Genomic DNA, 15,821 nt, shown 5'->3' with positions numbered 1-15,821 from the left:
TGTCATCTCTGTATACGGGTTGAAATACTCCTATCTGAAACACTGGAGAACTGCAGCCAACTAGCGTAGACAATATTGAGTTAGTCAGGCCAGTAATCCAGCTTGGTATAAGGCAGCTTCCTATGGTTCTTAAGAATGCAATACCAGCTCCCACATTTTTGAACTAGGAAAAATGGATTAAGAATACTCATGAATAATTCCTGCTAATGCTGCTTTCTTCTTTTGTACAAGAAAAATAGTCTTGCAATACAAAAGGTGGCTTCCAACAGAGAGAATATTGCAGTTATAAAGGACAAATTGTACATGTTTTATATTATTGCTTTCTTTCTAAAAAGGTTCCAAGTATATCAGAGACTATTTGTACCTTAGCAATTCGGCTAACATATATTGCCCTGTGTGCCTTCGTCAAGCCGAGAAGTAACAGATGGAAATACTGGAATGGTTTTCTCTCTAGAAACTGTGCAGGAAGTTAAGTGTAAGAGATTATGGGGGGATGGTTCTTGATTCCCATTAATTAACACAGTTTCGTGAATTACATGTGTTCCTAAGCTGCCTTGGTATAAGAGTATTAAAAGCATGCATTCCTTTGAACAAACACTGTCTTTTGAACAAGATTATGATTCCTGTGACAATTAATGTGCGTGCAGAGTTGTCAAACCAAGCTTGATTAAGACATATGGAGAACAACTTCTCTACGACAATGGAACCAATTACCTAGAGAGGTATTGGACTCTCCAACACTGGAGGCATTCAAGAGGCAGCTGGAGAGCCATCTGTTGGGAATGTTTTGATTTGGATTCCTGCATTGAGCAGGGGGTTGGACTTGATGGCCTTATAGGTACCTTCCAACTCTACCATTCTATGATTCTTGTTATGGAATCTTATGTCATGTTTAATTTTGCAAACTTTATCAGCACTGCTACTTGACATAATTAGCCCCAAGACACTCTGTGCTTGATATTCAGTATTTTTTTCCACACCAAAGGATTCATTTCCTAGCTTTACTGTTGTGTCCAAATTAACCTATGTCAGAAAGGCATTTTCCCCCACCCCCAAAATTCACATCATTTAAGGCAGTGTCTTCTAAACTTCTGAGAGCAGAAGCATGAAGGAACTGGACATTGCTGTCCTGGCCTGTTACTATGGACTAAGTATTTATATGGACTAATGTGTATTGTATGGGGATGTATATCTTTCTTGTCTATCTGTTTGGGTATTATAGGATTAACTCTACTCAAATGACCTGCCCTGAGCCACAGAGGAGAAGGCATAACTCCAATGCATACCTGAGAGATGGCATTTCCCTTGTCTGAGGGCGGGAAAAGTAAATGCATGACTACTTCCTGCTGCCTGTACCCTGGGCACCAATACTTCCTGCTCGCTGAATCTGGGCAGAGCCTGTAATTGGCAGATAAACAGAGATTATGCCTACAGGTGAACAGTTTAGAGGTGGGTTAGATCAAGGTGGATCCCAGTGTGATAAGGAGAAGCCTGGTAAGCCTGGGAGAGAGGCAAAAACCAACAAGTAAGGGTTGCTACTCTACTAAGAGCCTGGTGAGCTGAGGGGCTATTTTAGTTCAGGGAAAGTGGATGGCGTTTTAATCCACTTTATTTTGTTATTTTGCTCTAATAAGATATACTGGATTACTGTAACTTTTGCATTGCATATCTTTTTCTTCACTCATGTTATTCTGTTTTAGTGAACTTGTTTTACAAACTGGGTGTGTTCTCTTATTTTAATCCATGTCCAGAAGCCACAAGACTGTACTACCTTGAGAGGCTTCAGGGAGACCTAAGGAAGGTTTTTTGCCCCTTTATTAGGATAATAAGGGGCAGCCTTATGGTCAAGTTCCTCTGTTATTGGGGGGCAGTGGCCTCTTCAAATGGGAAGGGTGGGCTTAGCGGAAGGATACTCTCTGTGTCAGCTGGGAACTCCCTTCTCTCAGAGGACATGGGAGGCATACTTTTTTTTGCTGTTTATAACTCTTGCCTCATAGTATATAGCTCAATAGCTGACCCCATTCACAAAATCTTAAATTCTGTTTTTCATGGTGCCAAACAAAAAACTTCTATTGGCCACGGTCTCCTTGGATGCAACCAAGGCCTTTGAGAAACTGGAATAAGGATTATTATTTAAAGTCCTGGAAGCCATGGAACTAGACTGGCAATTTTTACAGTTATTGAAAACTTGATATGCAGACAGCCAGGCATGTGTAAGGGTTAATGGGGCAGTCTTGGAGATGTGTACGCCTTACAGAAGGGAGCAGGAATGCCTGCTTCCCCTGATCCTATTTGCCTTGGCTATGGAGCCACTGGCAAATCTGCTCAATCCATCAAAGGTGTAATGTGAGTAGGAACTCAAGTGAATTAGAAGCAGTTGTATGGGGAATCAGTTGGGGGTGGGACCAGTAGGAAAACGAAAGTAGAGCTTTGGGTTATGCTGCAACAGACTGTTCAGTGAACTTTGTTTCTTCTAAACAGTGTTTGGAGTTCATTTCAACACTTGCAAATATTACAAAAGGTATAAAATTAGTAGGCCAGACCCATGTCCACAGGGGTGAGACAGGGATGTATACTTGCACCTCTTCTTTTTAATCTTTTTCTGAATGACTTGAATGAATGTTGCCTATCTCATGATTTCCATACTCCCAAGATTGCGGACGAGAGATGTCCTTTGTTATTATATGCTGATGACGCTGTGATTCTCTCATTATCGAAGGCTGGCCTCAAACGTACGCTAAGGGCGTTTATGTCCTATTGTACAGAGAACCACCTAACCATAAATTTTGATAAAACAAAAATTTTAGTGTTTTCAAAGCGAATAAACACCCCAGTTTGGATAGTTAATGAACATCCAATTGAACAAGTTGCCTACTATAAATATCTTGGTATCACCTTTCATTCTTCTATGAAATGGTCTTTTCATATAAGAAAGACGATAATGAGAATTAAGAATTCCCTAAACAGCCTGCTTCGATATTTTTACTATAAAGGGGGACCATTTATTCCTGCGGTCATCCAGATTTTTAAAAATAAAATCATTCCCCAAATTCTATATGGAGTTCCAATCTGGATCCACTATCTGGACTCTACAGTTGAAGCAGTTCTCTCTTCTTTCTTATGACGCTTGGTAGGCGTCCCCAGATGTGCCCCCTCGGCAGCGCTTAGACTAGAATGTGGGTTTATCTCAATGGAATACCAGGCCTGGCTGTTGACTGTAAATTATTGGGTCAAAATATCAACCAATGCTACGTGTGGTTTTCTATCTTTACTTTGGAATGATAATTGGCCTTCTAATTGGAACCACAAAGTGGAAATGAAATTAATGCAAATGGGTCTCTCTAAGGAATATTTACTATCTCAAGCTCCAAGCGATGCCTTAGCCATAATCCGCTCACGAATTAAAGATACCGATTATCAGAATACAATTTCCCTGGCTTCCAAAACATGCTCCCCACTGCATTTGAAATTAAACTGCCTTCCTGGAAAGTTTAGTTCCTATTTAGATTTCCTTACAATTCCCAAATTCCGTTTAGCATTTTCTAAAGCCAGGTTTAATTCTTTATATTTTGCGGTCCTGGAAGGGAGGTTTAGGGGAGTCCTGTGACGCCCTTTCCTGGCTCTCCCTGTCAGGTTCCTACCTGCTCGTGGTTACTGCCTGTCACTAGGCACCACCAGGGACTCCACCAGTCTGGACTGTCCTTTTTTATGATTTCTCTCCCCGCTCTAGCACAGATCTCAACAGATCCCCCTGCTAGGCAGCACCACCAGTCATGTCCTATAACCAGTATTTCCAGAGATTCTGCCTGAGTCTCTCTATCAGGTTACCTCTGTGACTGAGTGCTCAAGCTGTCCCACTCCCTTTGTATCAATGCTGATAATTCTGGTTTGCTCTGAATACTTGTGGTGTTATATTCTCCCCTTCACCGCTGCCACCATTTGTTACAGTTTCCCTTCAGCCTTGGTCATTACCTTACCCTCCCTTCTGGTCTGTGAAACCCCAGCCAAGGATCAGGCCTTTGGTAAACCAAATATATTTATTAAATAACAAAGATAACAAGATTTCTTCATAAAGGCACTTAAGCATATGGTTACATCTATTCCTGAGGTACTGGTCTTGGTATTAATCCGAACTCCACACTCTCCACCCAATCTCCTCTCAAAAACCCACCAAAACAACCCACTTCACACTCACCGTCCACCCAGATTTAACTGTCATCCTTCCATTTATACTCTCCAGCCATCCAAACACTCAACCAATCATCCAGCATTCTACTGCCCATTTACTCCCCCCTCCTCTTTCATTCCACTTACCATGTATCTTCTATTCAAACAGCACTTACCATATATACACTAATACAGGAACATCACAGGTCCCCTATGAGCAACGTGTCTGTCCATGCGGTGCTGATATTGAAACTCTGTATCACAGCCTTTTCTCATGCCCCTTGTATTCTCAGATTCGTTTTAAGTATCTTAATGATATACTGTTAAAAGTCGCACATAAATCGCCTGAAGCCACTATTGTCTATTTGGTTTCCGGCTCTGTTAAAGAAATCACTTTCCAAGTTGCCAAGTTTGTTTATGCGGCTCAACAGATACGCATTTCTCTTTTATGTACTTAATCTTTGTTCATGTTATTATTGTATGTACTTTTTTTTTTTAATATGGGTCTATGACTGTAACTAAATATTGATACTGATACACAGGTGCCGAGAGAGGAATCTGAAACTGAACAAAGTGAAATGCAAATTTGCCATGACTGAAATAAAATATCTAAGACACATCTTAACCAAAGAAGGACTAAAACCTATGGCAAAAAAGTGACTGTGGAAACAGACCACAAACCATTGAGGCAATTTTCAGAAAACCTTTGCATACTGCACCTCCAAGAATCCAAAGATGGCAGTTAACACTGCAGAAATATCAATTACAAGTGCACTATAGACCAGGCAAAGAATTAATCATTGCTGATACCCTGTCCAGGGCATATCTTGAACAGGGTGAAGGAATAAGTTCTGAAGAAGCCGAGGTTGCTGTTAACCTCATGTTCTCTTATTTACCAATCTCCGAATCAAAAGTGAAATAATTTCAGGTGGCTACTGAAAATGATAGCATTTTGCAAATCCTGAAAAATGCCATTTTGCAGGAGTGGCCAGATAGAAGAGTAGAAGTTCCAGAGTGTATACGTGTTTCTTGGAATTACAGAGAGGAATTAAGTGTTCATGATGGACTCATTTTTAAAAGTGACAGAATCGTAGTACCACAAGTTTTGAGGAAAGAGATATTGAATATTATACATGAGAGTCATCTGGATGTTGAATTATGTAAAAAGCGGGCACGAGAAGCTGTATATTGGCCAGGTATGTGTGCCCAAATTGAAGAATTGGTACTGTCATGTACCACATGTCACACCTTCAGAAATAAAAACCAAAAAGAACCAATGTTACCTCATGAAATTCCAAGAAGACCTTGGCAGAAGCTAGGAATGGACTTGTTTGAATTTCAAAGAAAGGACTATCTACTTTTGGTTGATTATTATTCAAAATATGTGGAAATATGTTTGTTTGAAGACACTACAAGTAGATCAGTAATTTTACACTGCAAATCTATATTTGCAAGACATGGTATACCTGAAGAGGTTGTCAGTGATAATGGCCCTCAGTTTTGCTCTAGAGACTTTAAAATATTTGCCAAAGATTGGGACTTTGTTCACACAACATCCAGTCCACTATTTCCTCAATCAAATGGAATGGCAGAAAGAGCGATCCAAACAGTAGAGAAGATTCTTAAGAAATCTAGTCTGAATAACACAGATCCTTATCTTAGTTTATTGGATTACAGAAATACGCCTACAGTAGATACAGCCTCGCCTGCACAACTTTTAATGGGGAGACATTTAAGAACCAGGTTGCCTCCCTCAGCACCATTGTTACTACCTCAGAAGGTAAAAGGTGACATACAGACACATCTGAAGAGAAGACAAGAAAAACAGAAGCTTTACTTTGACAAAGGTTCAAAGCCTTTACCGCCTTTGCAGGTTGGTGATTCTGTTAATGTTTGGCAAGATGGAGTGTGGAAACCAGCAAGAGTGACTGGACAGAACATGACTCCAAGATCGTATTTGGTTCAGACTGATGATTTAGCTGTCTACCGAAGGAACAGATCTTCAAAGCACTCCCAGTTGTGAACCAAAAATGGATGAGACTACTGAGTCTGCAACTGCACCTCCATCAGAGGTAGACCTATCAAAGTCTCAAGACAACAAAAGTGGAACAGCTGTAGCACAAAGTGCCAGTGATATACCAGAGAAGATTTTGGACTCTGAGTTACCTGTTACTACATCAAGAGGCAGAGTGATCAGAAAACCAATTCGATACAGACAGTAGTTTCTATCTTTTTCTTTAAAAAAAAGGGAAATGTAATGTGAGTAGGAACTCAAGTGAATTAGAAGCAGTTGTATGGGGAATCAGTTGGGGGTGGGACCAGTAGGAAAATGAAAGTAGAGCTTTTGATTATGCTGCAACAGACTGTTCAGTAAACTTTGTTTCTTCTAAACAGTGTTTGGAGTTCATTTCAACACTTGCAAATATTACAAAAGGTATAAAATTAGTAGGCCAGACCCATTTAATAGATTTCTTCACTGATGATATAGCCTTAATGATAACAGACCCAAAAGATGCAAAACCAGTCCTGAAGCTATTCAGGAGGATGGTGATATGGCAGATTAGCAAATCAAGTTTCAAAGTTTGAGATATTTTGTCTTAATATGCCTAGATTTGCTCTACTCCTTGGAACAGAGATTTCAAAAATTTATTGATGCTACTGCTCTGCTTTTGTACCTCTCCTATCACAGGACATATATGCTGTACTTTGTAAGGAAGCTGTATTATACCGAGAGCTGCATCATTATCAGTTCAACTACATATAGGAAGCCTCACCAAAGAAAAGAGGCCACAACTATTCCACTAGGGTACAGCATGAAACTGGAGATTAGGGATGGAGGGAATGGAAGATGGAGGCCACACCCAGCACGCACAACAGTCTCCTTAACAAAGGTAAGATTTTGTGATTTTTTAACTTATTTTCCAAATTTTATAGTTGATTTTATCCTTGGTCATTACCATTATTTTTTTTTCTTAACGTTGATAGTATAGAAATTTGTGCAAATAGATAATCACCTCACCCACTTTTTTTTTGTACTGGCCCACCCACCACTGGAATGAATATAGCCATGAAGCAGGGGGTTATGAGGATATCTATCCGTCCCTCAGACAAAAATAGTTTTGCTTGCCTGCGCTGAAACACATAAATATAGAAATAACCAAGAAAACAATGTAAAACAGCATGATAAAATAGAATTTGGCCTCCTTAAAAATGTACCACATAATCAGTTTCAGATTGCGACTGCATGTTCACCATACGTTTAAAGCACACAACTTCCTCCAAATAATCCTGGGAACTGTGGTTTGTTAAGCGTGGTGGGAATGGTAGCTCTGTGAGAGGAAAACTACAGTTCCCAGAGTTTTTTTTGAGGGAAGTTATGTGCTTTATGTGTATGGCTTGTATACAGTCTGGATTTTCTCTGCTATTTATATAGAAGTACCATGGAGAGTTTCCTTTACATTATTACTTCAGGTGTTCCAGCACCTGCCTTTGAACAATCCTGGCTGAAATCAAAGCCCTGAGGTGGGCCCCCCGCATTTCCCGCCTGTCTACCCCGCAGTCCAACTCCCGCAGCGAGCGTCGGCGAAGTCTTCATCGGGAAGCGCGCACAGACACACGAGAGGAGCAAACAGCCATGCCTCTGGTGTCATGGCGGCACACCAGACGCTCCACGCGCATGTACGAAGGGCAGTAGGGAGAAGGGGGGGAAACCAAGCGAGATGTCACGTGGCAGATTGTGCCCACTGAGGGACCGCGGCGAGGTGGCTCGCCACGGAGAAGCGTGTGTGGGGTTTTTTGTCCCCGCTCCTTTCACGCTCTTACTCCCCCCCTCCTTCCCCTTGATGGTTGGTGGCTCGCGCAGTGGCGGTTACCACAGCTTCTCCCCCCCCGTCTCTCCTCACCCCGAGCCATTGTTGCGAACGCCTCCTTCTCTCTCTCCTTTAAAACTTCTTCAGGCGACGAGGATGATTCTGCTGAGTCGAGCTCCTGACCTCCGCCGCCCTCCAGTCACATCGTCTGATCGCCACAACGCGGGTGAGTCTGAGGGACCCGCGGCAGACGTACCAACCAATCCCCCCCCCGCCCCGCTCGCTCAGAAAAAAAGGGGATTGGGAAGCTCGAGGCGCCCGGCCGCCCTCTCTCCTGGGTGGGATGCGGATGTCAGGCCTGGCGGAGGGGCTGCTGAGACAGCGGTTGAATGGAAAGACTGAGCCGCGTAGATGCCGCTCTCTTCCCAGCCCCAGCCCCCGTTTGTCTTCCAGCTCCCAGCTCCCCCTCTTCCGTGCCACGCTCCCTGCGAAGTCAGTCAGCGAATGAACGTCGCCTTCTCCTCCCTCCTTCGCGTTGGTCCCAGGCTCTCTCTTAACTGATGCTCTCAGTAAGCTTAGTTTGTTTATTGTTGTAATAATATTTTAATCCCCCCCCCGATATCAATTTGACACGGTGTATTTGTAGACTAGCCTGATTTAGAAAAGCATTGCGCTGGAACCTAGAAATGAGCATGACCAAGAAAGGGAAGGGGAGGGAATTGAGGACAGACGCCGAGGAGCTCATCATCTAAATGTTGCAAGTGGGGAGATCAAGGAAGGGAAGGAGACAGCAAGTCTGTCGTCCCTTTTTGGAGGGGAAGGGAACGTGTGTTAAGTGTCCCGTGCCTTAAGTACAACAGTGCGTCAGGTGAATAAATGGAAGCAGTGTGTACAGGCGAGTTGCCTTCCTTCGCCTTCTGCTGATGCCTGCCTTCATCCTGCTGCCGCAGTGCCAGGGGGTACCTATGCAAGATCACTACAAGCAGGTTAGCCCGCCCTGCTTTTGTACCGTGGAATCAAGAAGGCTGAAGATTAGTATGTGGATATGTGTATGTGTGTGGTGGTGGTGTTTCTTCCTCTTCCTGTTTTTGTAGGGATATTGTGCATTCCAAATTAGAGTTGAAAGATGTGATTTTTGTATGACAATCTGGCTGCGTACAGGTTCTTGTAGCCAAAGAGCAAGATGGCTTGGCCTTCTTTGAGATGCTCTTTTGTGCCATGTAATGAATGCTTTCAGTGCTGGTCAAAATGCGACAAAGAAATCAGTTGCACGTTATAGCCTATATAGTCTCATTACAGATTGATTTTCCAGAGGTGGTGAACACATAACATGGTGGCCCCATAATTAAAACTCTGGGGCTATATGTGATTGATTTGCTGAACACCTGATATGAAGCTACAGTTCTAAGCACACTTTTTTGGGAATTCAGTCAGACTTGCTTCTTGGTAACCATTAAGATCCAGCTGCTCTTCTGCTGCAGGTCTTTTGTTGTAGACAGAAATGGTTGGCTGTAGTGTACCTTTTGAATGTTTGCTGATCATAATGTAGTGTGGAAAGTGAAGTATTTATTCCTAACATGAGCTGTGGAAAAGGAGAAACTGGTGCAAACTGGAAATTGCTGTGTACAGGCCAGGTGATCTGTATAACATTATACTACAATGACCACATCTATTGAATTTAGATTCCCTACCATTATAAGGCAGAAGTGAGTGCCAGGTTAGGAGCTCTGTTCGGAGCACAGATGCAGATCACAGGCTCTGATGCTTTGTATTTCATCTCTGTTTACATAGGAATGGTCTGTGGTAGTGCTTTTTAAGAATAAGTATCTGAAGTAAGCTTTCACATGTTCTTTACTCAGAAGCTCTCTAATCTTTGATTAGAAGGGTTTTGTATAGCCATAGGGTTGGTGGAAACAACGTTCAGTTTATTGATGAAAATTTTCACATGCCCCACAGTTCTATGCATGACTATTTGGAAACTAGGCCCATTGAGCTCAGTGAGACTTTGTTCCAGGTAAACATCTACAGGGTTGCAATCTTAGTGCAGAGGTTCTTGTGCAAAGCTTAAGTAACAGAGAAAATAATGTTTTAAAAGTTCCTGTCTGTTACAAAACACCTGAACCTTGTTGGATGGAAAAGAGCAATAGCGTAATGTAGAAAACAAAATAACTCCCATTCTTTAAGTACCACATGACTTCAATTTGTTTGTTTCAATAGTCCTTGCATTTTCCTACTACAAGATGGTGTAGGACTGGAAGTTGCTTTACTTTGCACAGGAATTTAATTACTACTGCTGGTGATTAGGTTTGAGTAAGTTAACAACAATGTTAATTGTTATTTATGATAGTTGTGAGGAAAATTGGCAGGTGATTAGGATACCAGCTGTGAATGTAAAAAAACTTTCTTTAATATGTTGCAATTGCTTCCTGTTTTAGACTGAAGAAATTTGTTAAATGTGGATCATAGTACAGCTGTAATTTGAATGTAGTCGAGGATAATGTGTTAGGTTTTTCACATACAACTGCCAGTGATATGTTGTACAGGTACTGCCTCTCTATTGAGGTGGTTGTTACAATCTCACAATTGAAGTATTGTTAGGATTGAACAATTGTTGTGGAGATAATATAGGGCACATCAGTGAAGAGGGATAAAGTAGGATATGGAAAGGAGAACCATTCTTCAGCCTTTGATTGCTGCAGTAATCCAACTAAAGCCTACAAAGTCTAATCTACTGGCAGAGATGGGTTTAGTAGCATGTTGATTAAGTACTGATTATTGAAGCAGGGGATAAAATAGGGGAAATCTGAGAGCTGTTGAAAGGAAATACAGAAACAAGCTAACATTAAGAATGTAAAATTTCTGAAATCTATCAGACTAGAATTCCCTTGTATTCTATAACTGAGATTGTATAATGTTATTTTTGATTTTAGACAATAAAACTCTCCAGTCCTTGTGAACTGCTGTGTTGAATGTTTTGCATGCAAGTTCTGATCTGACAGGGGTAAACTTTTGAGGGCTGGTATATGCATAGATTTAAGACTAAAACTTTACAGTAGGGCCCCACTCATATGGCAGGTTACGTTCCAGGCCCCTGCTGAAAAGCGAAAACTGCTGGAAAGTGGAGTCCTACTGTATTCCAGCCACTGCGCTCCAACTGACTCTAGGACGAAGTGATGGCTAAAACGGAAAGTAATCTTTTTACCGCAGTCAGAATTGGCAGCATCTTGCAGTTTAAAAATAATAATAATACAAGAACTCAGTGCCAAACCCAATTTTTGCACTCAGTTAAGAAGGCAAAGAAAGCCCAGCCTGGTGGCAGGGAACAAAGACCACATGCGGGGGGGGTGTATCTAATTGCACCACACAAGTGTGGAAGACAGTACTGGACACAGAATTTGGCTTCCTAAGAATCTCCTTCATTCCTCAGTTCTAACTGTTTAAGAATGTGAAGGTAGACTTGCTTGACCATCTTGGAGGAATGGTGGTTCGCAGGGCTTCACAGGTCTGCATGGCTGAAGCCAAACTGCATTAAGATGAAGGGATTCTGTGTGGGGATGGGGAAATGAACTGGAATGCCCCCCCCTCAATATTGCAAGACTGCTGAGCTTTGGAACTAGGCGAGTAGCTTCCTAAACCTCAGTGATCTGATGTGATACCATTATTGCTGTGTAGCAATGATCGCTGAAGTTTGGAACTACATGAGATGTTCACTTAGCACTGGCTCTGAGCAGCATAGGCAGGGTAATAAAGGTATATTTGCCTCTCCCTTGCAGTGTATGGGAGAATTTGGGTGGTAATTTGGTTCAGGGAAAATGTACCTCATGGCACTCTTAGCAACATTTTTCTTGGACTGGAAGATGAGTGCTTTTGGTTTTTAGCCATTGTTGCTTTTTAGAAATGCTAGGATTTTGTTGGCTTGAATTTTTGTAAATTGTGTTGCTTTATTTGTGTTTTATATTGTGTTTTTCTAATTGTGTGTAAGCCTCCTTGGGGCTTTTTTTGGCCAAATGCAGCCTAGAAATAAAACATAACATAACTCCGCCTCGGAACCTAATTTCACTCATCTGTCCAGGATACTTCACGCATTTACGAACTCTGCTACCTTCACACCTTACTTAATGAGTCTCTGAGGTGGGATTTATTAGGATGGGCAAAGTGCTTTTTCTTCCTTGGAAATTAAACCCCACCACAGAGGTACCTTTAAAGTGGTTGGAGCTCTTGAAAGACTTATAGCATTCTGGACTAGCAAGTATGGATTATGTTTGGGAGATACACATTCCCAAACCCTAAGCTCCCTCAGAAGACCTTACCCCCTTGTCCTTGTTACCCCCTCTCCACATGACAATCTCATCACTTTCCTCATCTCCTGGAGTACAGGGTAAAATGTAAATATACTGCCCTCAAGTTGATTCGGACTTATGGCGACCCTATGAATAGGGTTTTCATGAGGCTGAGAGGCAGTGACTGGCCCAGAGTCACCCAGTGAGCTTCATGGCTATGTGGGGATTCGAACCCTGGTCTCCCAGGTCATAGTCCAGCACCTTAACCACTACACCACACTGGCTCTCCAGAGTACAGGGTAGTTAGAGTGTATTATTATTTTCCTCTTCTAAAATTTGCAAACAGTTTTTTATATGCCTGGTGAATACCTTAATATGCAGAAATCTCTCCTTTTTCTTTGGGTGGCTGATTTAACAATTCAGATTATGGGCACAAAGAAGGTATAAGTATGCAAATTTATTTAATCTTAATAATTTACACAGGTCACATAATTCAGCTTTTCTTAGCACAGAGCTTTGTACAGGATTTTTTCCTTCTGTACCAAGTACACACAGTGTTGGGTTGTGTCTTCAGTGGTTACTGCCAATGTTTTCAAACTTGTCTTGCAACTCTGAGTACTAGAAACTGTTTAAGAATGAATAGACATTAAGACTATCAGAAAACTAAATAATTGTACCAGAGTCTAGTTTTCCTGCAGAGCGAGTGTGAAAGCTCATTCGATTGAGCAGAACTGACTAGGATATTAAAGACTTTCTGTTTGATGGGTGAGCTTTTAAAATAACTGCTTTATTTTCACCTATTTGTGCTGAATGGCAGTAGTCATTTTGCACAGTACTGCCAGTGCTTTTGATAGTTACCTTGCTGCCTGTCTTAGATGATTGGTTTTGAAAGAACCTATGTCTTTGGATTTCAGATATCGTATGGCAGAATATGGCACCTGATAAACAAAGGCTTTCTTGTGCAGAGATGCCTGATGCTATTTTGTTTTTTAAATAGCACAGTGCAACTGAGATGACCTGAGGATTTGCTTTGAATGCTACAAATTTTTATACATATTTTTCTTAAGCAGCTTAAAGGTGGAAGGTGACTTTGGGGATCTCGAAGTCTACCACAATGTAGGATTAGAGCAATATGGCAAGCAGGAAGTATACTAGCTTTGCAAAGGAAACACTGAAACTGAAACAAAATAGGAAGAAGTGGAAGTGCATCAGTTTTGGAGTGATCAGCATTACCTCTTGGCCTTTTTGCTTTGACTAGCTTGCTTATAACTGTCTCCTATGAATTGTGATATGTTGTTACTGTATCATAATCATACCAGGGAAATTTGTAGAATTAAATATACAAATAAATTTTAAGTGTTGCTATTTTTTTGCAAAGTTGCACACATTGTTAACATGCTAAACTCTGTCAGGATTTTCAGACATTGTTTAGCATTAATATGATATATTTGTAACACAGCAGCAGGGGCAGTGCTAGGTACTTAAAAGACTTGGAGTAACCGGCCCATGACACAACGTTGCATAACATGTGCATGTACTAATTTATATTTATATATCCAAATATAGGTCTCTGAGCAAATTAAAATGATGGGGGTTCACCAGCAATGCGCTTCGTAGCATTTCTGTTGTTATTGTTATGTGCCTTCAAGTCGACTATGACTTATGGCGACCCTATGAATCAGCGACCTCCAAGAGCATCTGTCGTGAACCACCCTGTTCAGATCTTGTAAGTTCAGGTCTGTGGCTTCCTTTATGGAATCAATCCATCTCTTGTTTGGTCTTCCTCTTTTTCTACACCCTTCTGTTTTTCCCAGCATTATTGTCCTTTCTAGTGAATCATGTCTTCTCATGATGTGTCCAAAGTATGATAACCTCAGTTTCATCATTTTAGCTTAGCATTTCTAGCAGCCCTATAAGCAAAATAAAAATAAATTAAGTTTCAAAATAAGGGACAAAGGGACAGGAGATCTAGTTAAAAGATTCAGGGCTTGAGCCCCCTGGGCTGCCATAACAACGCCCCTGTATAGTAGTATTTTAAGGCAAAAGAGAAAAGAATTTTGTAATATAAGCACCCTGTTTTGCACATTCAGGAGTGTAGCTACCTTTCTGCAGATACAAAACTTGGATATTTTGTTTTGGGTAAGAGCTTTTTGGTTTGTTGAAAAAGTAAAGCATTTATGGACATTCAAAAATGAAACGTGTCTTGTGTGTGGTCTGGGTGCATAAAATGAATGTCGGTAGGCTGGCATCTTTTAACATGCTGCCATGAGAATTTGCAGTGCTTGCTGTATGACACAACCTCATGCCTGTCTACTTTGGAAGTAAGTCCTTCTGTGTTCAGTGGGTGTGTATGGGATTGCAGGCTTAACTAAGTTTATTCTGTATGGTGCTTTTCCTGTGCCTAGGGCATTTTACATAAAACCCATTAAAACATGCTTATAATTTAAAATAATGCTAACAAAATGCCTCCTTAAAACTGCAGTGACTCCTAAACAAAATCATACCAGCCTAGAAATAAATTGGCAGCCAAATGTCATGTGAAATAGTTGGGTTTACTTCCCTTTTGAAAGGCAGGGAAATGCTATAATGTACTACAAACCTGTATTCAGCATTCTGCAGCTAGGAAACTCAAATGCTGCATGCCCATTATATACAAAATTATACAAACAGAATTGCTCCTATTAAGTTAGATCTGAATTACTCTTTGAACATAAACTGTAGTCAGCTTATGCAGTAGTGATAACAGCTGCTTCAAGACTCTTCCATCCAAGGTATGGTGAGTGCTTGCAGTTTACTACAGTGATAGTATAAGAGAAATGAGGACTGCAGGATGTTGGCAGGCAAGGCAGTTGGAATAAAGTTTCCTTAAGAGGAGCAGGGAACTGTGGAAAGTCGCTGAAAACCCATCTAGTCTAACTCCCATTAGTCTTATAGCTGTTTAGCAGACCATGGCAAGGATTTAAAAAGCTATTTTAGAAGGGCTTTGCATGCACCTTGTGTGATTTTTATCTCTGAACAGAAGATTTCCATTCCGTTCTATTTTTACTACTCCTGCTGGGGAGGAGCTGCACAGTGTTTTTATTATTCCTCTTCATTGGTGTTTTGTTGGGATTGTGTTTAATTTTGTGATTTACATTTGGGGTTTCTAAGTTGCCTTGAGTTTGGCTTTAATCCTAGAAAGGTGAGTTATAAATCTCTGTATGAATAAATAAAAAACAAACATGGGCTTCTGTCAAACCTCAGAAGTTCCATGGTTTCTTCCTCTCTCTATTACATGTAGCAAATTTACGCCATGCCCTATTCCCTCCCCCTTTCCACTCCACATCATAGGTTGCTGCTGGCAAGAATGGGGAAAGATGGTGATGCTGCAACAGAGGGTAAATTTTGGCCTCAACAATTAATGGTGTTGGTTTTTATGGACCATGGGGGAAAAGGAAGTACAGGTGATTATCTCTTTCTATTTCTGTTTATTTATGATGCTTGAAACAAAACTTACACTTAAGCGGTTACTCTTTCCTCCTAAGCAATTACTGTCCTTGCTTGACCTTGGGAGTGGTGGTTGAAT

General features: G+C 41.2%; 1 protein-coding gene across 8 annotated transcripts in view; it reads left to right on the top strand.

Moving 5' to 3' along the window:
• Window positions 1–7,910: 7,910 nt before the first annotated feature.
• GALNT11 (polypeptide N-acetylgalactosaminyltransferase 11) overlaps window positions 7,911–15,821 on the top strand; it is a 52,677-nt gene continuing 44,766 nt past the window's right edge. For 4 of the 8 annotated variants that reach the window (XR_009758240.1, XM_061587643.1, XM_061587650.1 and 1 more), the window contains exon 1: window positions 7,911–8,202. The gene's annotated coding sequence lies outside the window, so the exon portion shown is untranslated. Of the gene's footprint in view, window positions 8,203–8,450; window positions 8,546–8,792; window positions 8,963–13,880; window positions 13,983–15,586; window positions 15,700–15,821 lie in introns of those variants that run through there. The other 4 variants (XM_061587644.1, XM_061587645.1, XM_061587649.1 and 1 more) reach the window with 4 other exon arrangements.

Source organism: Rhineura floridana, chromosome 10 (genome assembly GCF_030035675.1).
Source record: "Rhineura floridana isolate rRhiFlo1 chromosome 10, rRhiFlo1.hap2, whole genome shotgun sequence".
Lineage (NCBI taxonomy): Eukaryota > Metazoa > Chordata > Lepidosauria > Squamata > Rhineuridae > Rhineura > Rhineura floridana.
Note: the sequence above shows the minus strand (reverse complement) of the source record. Positions and strands in the feature narration are given on the sequence as shown.